This window comes from Platalea leucorodia (assembly GCF_965183815.1).
Source record: "Platalea leucorodia genome assembly, chromosome: 20".
NCBI lineage: Eukaryota > Metazoa > Chordata > Aves > Pelecaniformes > Threskiornithidae > Platalea > Platalea leucorodia.
In genome coordinates, this window is record NC_138842.1 from 4,686,182 (window position 1) to 4,695,021 (window position 8,840).

Below are 8,840 nucleotides of genomic sequence, written 5' to 3' on the forward strand. Positions count from 1 at the left end.
GCTCAGCAATGACTAACACCTCCCTGTGTTATCAACGCTGGTTTCATCACAAACCCTGAACACAGCCCCATAGAAGCCACTGTGAAGACATTTAAGTCTATCCCAGCCAAAACCAGTGCAGGGGGTGACCTTAGCGTAGGACGGTGACTTGGGCAGGGCTGTCCCTTTGCCACCCCACCTTGTGGGGGCCTGCTGATCGCAATGTCATTTGCATTGCCAGGAGGGTATTACAATTTCCTGATAATAACTGGGGAATAAGTGAAACATTAATTACACATTCTCACAAAACGGGGGGAAGAAAAGCACCATGCTGTCGGATTAGTATTATGCTCCAGCGTTTAAATGCATTTTAGCTTGGGCACGGGGGGGGCCGGAGCAGCCTGCCTGCACTGGCGGCGTTTGGCCACCAGATGGCAGCATGTGACCACAGAATGGCAACGAGGCACTTTGTTTTGCTTGCCCCCCCCAGGTTTTGAATTAAATCCCCCCCCAAATGTTTATAGCATTTAATTTCATCCGTAGAAGCACCACCCATTAATAGTGTGTAATGCCTTTATTGCCACAGGGGACACTAAATGAAAATGGTTTTTGTCAAGTGATATTTTAGGGTATTGTAGAAACAGTGGCTGGAGCCAGCACAGTTTTCACAGCAGGGCATTCCTGGGCATTGTCAGAGCTATGATTTAAAATTACCAGTTTTGTCAGGCTAAGGGATGAGGTTTCACAGTACAAATTATGAATTTTTTCACAGGTACAGGCTGAAGGTCAGGCCCAGAGGGGTTGTGAGACCGAGAGGGGGAGAGAAGGGGCTGCTGCGGGGGTTCACAGTCACACCGGCACTTGCACGAGGGCATAGGCAGTTTTAGTGAAGTAAATGAATGAAAACAGTGTAAAACTTGTGAGTCTTTACATTCATGACAACAAAGAAGCCTGAAGAGTTGTGTGCAAAACAGGGTAACTGTTTTTTAGGTTAATGTATGGCTATTTCGAGAAGTTCTTGAATTCAAGTTCTTTCTTTTTCTTTTCTTTAAAAACTTGAATTCATTTTTTTCCTTTTTTCTTTGTTAAAAAACTTAAATTCAAGATTTTTCTTTTCCTGTCACAAGTGTTCCTCAGTTAGGTGCAGATTGGGTAATAGGTTGGAATGTGCCCAGCCGTCGCGGGCGTCAAGGGCAATCACCTGTGTAGCTGTCACGGTTCTCTGGTGGGTGCTGGTGATGCTGCTGCTCCGGGGGCAGGAACGGAGGCAAAGAAACAAATGCGGGTAACACCTACACAACTTTATTTTGTGTATCTTTTGAGGATCTTGTTTTCTTCCAAAGTGACAGAGTATTCAGCTTTATTTTCTTTACAAATGAGCAAGATCTGTCTCTGTAGGGGTAAAGAGAAGTGGCAATGCTGCATCTGACAGTGACAGGAGAGCTCTGCAGGAGGCAAACTCCCCATTCAGGTTCCCAGCTTTCCTGACTAGCAAGTTTTGCAGCCGAGCAGCTATTGCAATGGCTTGATCTTGGGCTGCTCAGCTCCTGTGCCCTGTGATACAACTATTTCTTTCTTGTAAGCTCTGCCCAATTATTCCCCTGCTCTAAGGGCTATGCACGGGCTGGCTGCATGCATCAGCTCCTTTGGTTACTGCCTTGCTGGAAAGGAGAAAGTTAATTCATAGTTTGTTTAGGGGGCCTCGGAAGGTACCGGGGTTTCATCTCCCTGGAAAATCTCATGTGGGTTGCTTGTCCTGAAGCTGTTAGGTTGCATTAGTCCGGTAACAGTAATATTGTGAAGGAAAGACCATTCGTTTTGAATTTAACATTGCAGCTTCCCACTGGAGCCTCAGTGGTGAGCAGAGGACCTTTTCCAAGTCTCTCTGCTTGGTATTGAAATGCTGGGGGAATAGTTTTCCTGCATGGTTTCATACTGAAGTGCAGGGGGGTCTGAAATGCTGATGTCCAGGGGCAGCTACTCTCAAACGCTTTAGAGACTAAAGAATAGTCAGTGGAGTAAAGTCCAGTAAAACTGAGATCTATCAGTGACTGGTGTTGCCTGTCTTAGGGGAAGGCATGAAAAATGTTTTAGTAAATAGGCTTAAGGGAGGGTTTTTAATTGATATTTCACCAGAAGAGGCTGAATTCGGCTCTGCTGAGGAGGAACCCTTGATTCCCTTGCAGGTAACACAAACATGCTGTATAGCCTGCTCACAAGGCAGGAATTAGCTTAAGGGTTTGTTTTACAAGCTCAGAAGTCTGCTTGGACACTGCTGATGGCTTTCTGTGTGTCTTCACCAAGGTGAATTAAGTCTTTTTTCCTTTTCAAAGTGTTTTGGTGTCTGTTTTCAGAGACAAAGAGCACTGTGGCTGTTTTGTAGAACAGGCAAGGAGTATGTTACTGGCTTGCCCCTGTAAAAGCTCCTGCTTTGGGGTATTACCAAATTTCCCTGTGTGTTTGTGAGACAGAGTGCATTTATTTTTTGATAAAGCTGGGACAGAGGTATGCAGCCTAAGTTTGGGCTTGAAGGAGATTCCTGCTGGAGTCAGTGACCCAGCTGGGGCAGAGCTTCATTCTTGCTAACCGGTGGGAAGCTGAAGCTGGGGTAGAGTCAGGCTGATTTTCCAAGCGGCCCTGTTCAAGCACCCAATCCAGCTTCTTGGAAAACCACAGCCTAAGAGTTACACCAGGAGTCCAGGAGCTGAGGTAAGAAAAAAACTCTGGGTTCCTTGTACAGCTTTATTATAAAACATTAAGTACTCTGCTATTGAGGGAGGGAAACCTGTGTTTGCTCTGGGAGTCAGACTTGTTTTATTTCTTACACATACTGCAAAATGCAGAGAAAGGGAGCTTTGAGAGAGCTTTCACAGTTTCTTGAAGAAGAAAGCAGTATTGAAAGACAGTTTTGGGGGGTTAAACACTCATGTTTTTCAAGTAAACCCAGGTTTATAATCTGCAGTAGCCTAAAGGATGATTAACCAAGCTGTGCTTGACTTTCCTACCTTGGAGAAGAGGGAACTCCCTAACCCCCCAAAACTGCAAAGGTGCTGTTAACTCTTTCAAATAATCCTTAGGAACCCCCACAAAACTAACCAGAAAATAATAAAAACAGCTCAGGAAAAGTGAGAGCTGGGTGTTCAGTGGTGGGTGGCAACAGCCGGTTGTAAGGAAAGGGCATGAATCAAAGTTGTGATTTAAAATTGCCATTATAGGAGGGCTTGCTGTAAAGGCAAAATGCAGCTAAACCAGGAGACCAAGCAGCCTCCTCGCTGCTCAGCCTCAGTACTTGTCTCCTCTCTCTGGTCAAGTGCCTGTTTTTTCATCACAAGATTGACTCCGTGGCTGTTTTGTTCAGGCTGAAAGCCAGGAACGCTTGCTGGAGGAGGTAGTCAATGCAGAGGTCCTGGGGCCTTGAAAAAGCGAGGATTAATAGGTTTGCTGCCTTTGAGCTGCGCACCCAAGTCAGCATTGAATAAAGGCTTTCGCTAGCAGTTAGGCAGCCAGGCTGCAAAGCCAGGGCTGCCCAGCCCCTCTGGGGTGCCTGGCCGGGGAGCGGGGTCGAGAGGGGTGGAGGACTGGCCGCTCAGGTGGGAACCCCCGGGTCCCGCCGTGCAAAGGGGCCGGTAGCCCACGCTCCCTGAGCAGCGGCTGTGGGCAAGCTGGTGGGGCCCCCCAGTTCCTGCCCCCAGTGCACGTTCTGGGGGTCAGCCTGCAGCCCTGCGGCGGGGCGGGCTGCTCTGCCACTGCTTGCCCCACTCTTCCTCAGGTCAGTTGACGCCTTCAGTTTTCAAGGCCCTTTCCACCAGCTCGAAAGGACAATACAACCTGCGGCAGGGGAATGCAAAGGCATATATGTTATGGGCTGGTTTATGAGATTCGGCAGAAAATAAAGCAAACCTCTGTGCATATCTGCCTGCGTTTCATGTATCGTGTGGGATTTTTTGACATTTAAAAGCAGCAACAGTGCACCTAAGCCTGGTATCTGGGAGCAAGGTACATACAATCACCTGATTTGCAATCTCTGCCCCGTCACTGGATTTATTAGTAACACTGCCTTTAGTTAGCAGACAGGTGGGTACTCAGCAGCCTCTGCTCAGCCCTCCTTCTCCCCTCATGCTTTTTCTGCTCTTATTCCACTATCCCACATCATCATCCCTTTTCTGTCGATTTTCCAACAATGCCTAATTCTATTATTCGGAATGATTTCCCACCGGGCGGTAGTTTATTTCTGTCATCAAATCTCTGATGAAATCTTTAGACATGAAATATTTAGCCCGATACCAACAAATCGCACATAGTGTTAACGTGTCACAAGCTGCCTGGAGACAGCATTAGGCTGTAATTTGAAAGCGAGTGAAGTGATAATGCCATGCGCACTGCTTTTGTGAGCATGCATTAATGCATCTTTTGCCAGGGCTAGTCATTGACAGCAAATCGACTCCCACTAATAGTATGCGGGAGGGTGGCAAAATTGGGGGTGATGCAGAAAATAAAGCATATTGACCAGCCAACTGCAGCGTCTCAGTAGCCTTTAATCTATTATTGCCCTTGATGGGGATGTTTTAATGCAACTTTACTGTCAATCGCATTTATAGTCGCACACTCTGCCTGCTGGGGAGCACTGTGAAAATGGCAGAACTTGGATCATGCTGTTGCTTAGAGCTCATAGTTATTGATTGTGGCCGGGCTCAGGAGTCTGAGTTATAATTATTTCATTAAACCATTTAATGGTTATCATATATGAACCCTTCTACCATTCCATTTAGGAAATGCAGCGAGCTTTAAGTTTTATTGCTAATCCATGTTGATCTTATTTTTCTTAAATTGTCCGATGCTCCCAAGTGGTCGCTGTCCCCCTGCCAGGGCTCTCTGCGTATTGATCCCGGGAGAGCCGCTCTCAGCGACGCTGGCCTCTCGCGTGGCGCAGGGAGATGGGATTACATGCGAGTGAGCCTGCGTTAACAGATCATCCCAAATAATAACTGGATGCCCCGGTCCCCTCTCTGACTTGTTTTTGCCATGGTGGAGTCACTCCCCGTTTACTGGTAGGAAAGCAAGAAAAGCTAGAAAATCTGCTTTATACTGCCAGCCCTGCCTGGGGCGAGAAGCCTCTCAATCTCTTCCCTTATAGAAGATGTTCCATGCCTCAGTTTCCCCGTGCCTCAGTTTCCCATTTGACCAATGGAGTTACTTGCCTTTTTTCCCCCTCATTTGGGGTTCAGGGATGAAAAGGGCCCATTATTACAACCAAAATCCTCCCCTTATTCAAAGACAGGCTGTTCATGCCTGTAAAGGAGGGAGGAAATTCCCCTTCCAAAGTGTGTTCTTGATTTTTTTTATGAGAATGAAAACAATTATGTTGTTTTTCTCATATAACCAGAGTATGGCTGCATCCCACTTGGTCCCAAATGTTTGAGGCAGCCTTAAAAGCATGGTAGACAAAACACAGTCTGTCGCTGCATCCCTGACACTGAGCATTTGCCTCTCTTCCCCGGGTGTGTTATCCTCAGTGTGGCAGCTTAGAGCACCTTGTGCCAGTGTAACGGGATTGCACGGGGTCATGGCAGAAACAAGGTGATTTTGGGGAGCTCCTCTTGGTTCCTGAACCTCTAGAGGTGCAAGGGCTCTTCCTGGCACTACCGCTGTGGGCTTTGGGCTTGTTTTTCTATGAAAGTCAGCCAAGTCCTCTGAATTCCTCTTCATTTCACTTTTCCTCCTTGTGAGTGGCAGATTAAGCCAAGGTTTAATTCCTGTAACTGGAAAGCCCCATAGGAATCAAAGGAACTGTAGAAATCCCAGGGACTCTCATCAGCTGCCCCGGGGCACGCTCCTGCCCTCTCTGACACCCAAGTGCCTTTCAAAGTCACACGGAGCTCATGATTAAAATGTGGAAACACTGCGTGAACCCAGGTCCGGGGGGATAGGAAGGCTTTGAGGAAGTATCTCGGTGTGCATTTGTATTCTGGATCCATTGAAAGCCTGTATTTGTTGGCACCTTTTCATTAAAACCCTGGATGCTCTGGAAAAGCTATAACTTAATTTGAACAAACTGATTCCTTTTTTCTGTGGGCAGGCGATACAGTTTCTGCAGAGTCCTTTATCAGTATTCTGTGCTGCCTTCTGGCAGCTGCTCATTTTATGTTGCCTCAACCTATGCTGACCTCATTTTCTATCACAGAGCAGTGAAGGATTTAGTAAAAATTAGTTATATTAGTAGCTCCCGATACAGCCAGTTTATTTGTGATATGACAAATATTTCAGCCATTAGGATCTTTCCATCTCTTAGCAGCTTAAATGCACTCACTTATATTCCAAATCACTGCTTAATTTAAAAGCCTATTTGTCTAGATTGTTGCAGGCATGAAAAAAAATGCAGAACACTTACCCTTTCAAATAGGCCTGTAGCACAACTGGAGTTGTGCCTGTGATTGGATCTCCCGCTCCATAACTTTACACTCAGCGAAGCCACAGACTAATCACTTAGTGCACGGCAGAAGCACATCAATTCCACGGAGGAAGGGTGGGCGAGGCGCCGAAGATGCGGAGGCTGGATTGCTGCCTTCTCCCCGCTGCGCGGTGATTCACCGGCCGTGCCTCAGTTTCCCCACCTGCCCTGATGGGATGTGGAAGGCATTTGCCGGCTTTCTGGAGCCGCTCAGTTGCCCACCAGTTTGGGAATACTACGTGTGCAAGTGCAAGAAAGTCGCTGCGGGGTTGGGGAAGGGCTACAAAGCCACCCCTGACAGTCAGTCAGGGTGTTTTAGTGCCTGTTAAAGCTGTCTCTGAAGCGTGCCAGCTCCTGGCTGCTGGAAAAGAGGCTTCAGCTCCACGGGGGCAAGCAGGCAGGAGATATGTGCTGGTTTGATACTTTGGGGGGGGCTTTCATGTGTCCTGTGACCCGAACACTTCTGTAATGTAAATAAACTCATGGCAATGCCTAATGTCTTCAGCCTTGCTGGCCTCTTTGCTCAATCCTACGGTTTGGGGAGGGAGGGGAGAGTGGAACCGCAGGGAAGATGCTGGGATGCCCCATCCCCGGTGCTGTGCCTCCTTGAATGCCTCCTAGCATTCAGCCAGGCCATTTCTCCAGGCTTTTTTCCACACCCAGGAGGCCTGAATGCTCCTTTTAGAGACTTGCACATTTTTATTTGTTCGAGATGACATCAGGATGTAACTCCAGGGTTGCTTTAAGGAAAGCACTGTCTCTTGCAGAGGTCACAGTGAAATCCCGGGAATGCCGACACTCCTGCTGCATGAAGGTGGCCAGCTCTGCTGGGCAAGCCAGGCTGCCCTTGCTCTCCCCCTCTGGGTGTTCCCCTTTGACATTTTTCTTCCACCCAAAGCCGGAGAGCAAACCCATGCTTCTCGCCCTGCCCTGAGTGTCTGCCTGGCCAGTGAAAGTCATTACAGGACCAGAGTTTTCTCTGCCAGCTCCTTCCCCCAGCTACGAGAGGAGCTTTCTGCCTGTGTACTGCATCGCCTTTCTCCACTGAGCAGCCTCCAGCTCTGGTACTGGTTCCTCTGTTGGTCTCTAATGGACACGTTTAAATTCATGGGCTGTAGCTGTTTAAAGCTAGCGAAAGGGAGCACCCTCAAAGACTTAGTTGTTTTTGTCAAAGGGATGAGCTTTCGTTTGACTGGCTGTGAAGAATCCACAGGTAGGTTGTGTGATGCATTTGCTGCTTTTTCTGCCACCCCTGTTTTACCCTCCCTGCGGGGCTGCAAGCCTTCCTCCCCCTCCAGGAGCTCTGCCTGCCCCGGGATCTCAGCTGTCCCTGTTGGGATTAGACACACTAGACATTGCCCTCCGGCTTTTAGGAGATGAGACTCAAAGACCGAAGTTTATTTGAGAGTTAGAAAGGGCCCACAGGTTAACCCAGTTAATGTCTGCCTGCAGGGCTCCACAGAGGGAGCCAATTCCAAACCTTTACCTGGGGACGGTGTGTTATTCCTTCCCCTGGTTTTCCCTAGCCTTCTCCCAGTTAGGTAGCTGCTGTTTCTGGGTCACACCTTGCAGCTTTGCAGGGCAGATAGCGCTAGATTTGATGAAGTACAGAGCAATGGGAAGCGAAGGAATTCACCAGCTCTGAAAGGCAATTGCTGAAAGTCTCACCTGCTTTTGAGGGAAGGTTTTTTTGCTTGTGGCATCAGTCCCTTGGGCTCACAGACATTGCCTGCTGCTCACAATTTTGCAGAGCATCCTTTATGGTTGTGAAGAAGTAAGAAAAGGAATTTAAAAGTAAAATCCTGCTCACATGCAATTACTGCTTTTGATTGTGTCAGCTGGGATGTTTGACAGCTTCTCTAAAGGTAAATTGTCTCTAAAAATGTATGGTATTTTATAGTAGGTTATGGTAGAGGATTCTGACTAAAAATAGTTATCCTAAGGTAATTCAATCTTGATAAATTCTCCTGCACCTTTCACAATTAAGGAGTTATGATGGAGACATATTTAATTGCTAGAAAAAGCCACACAAAACCAGAGCAAACTGTAATTCTTGCTTAGTTTCACTATTCAACTTGCAAGACTCTAGGAGTTCAAATGCTGATGGAAGTGTATCGATTTTCCCCTATATTGAATGCTTCCAAAAAAAAATCTCAACAAAAAAACCCAACCCACCTCCCGTGATGCAAGTCCCATGGTTCCAATTAAAATCACCTGTTAACTTAAAAAGGTCTCTTTTTAAAAAGGGTTTAAAAGATTTTCATTTAATTGATTCAATGTAAAATGCCTTTTACAATTACCACTATAAACTACTTGTTTCCCACTGAGTAAGACCCAATTTGAGATGTTTATCAAGACTTTGCACTCTTTCCACTCTTCATACTGAGTTCTTAAATTCCTTATTGACAGCTTG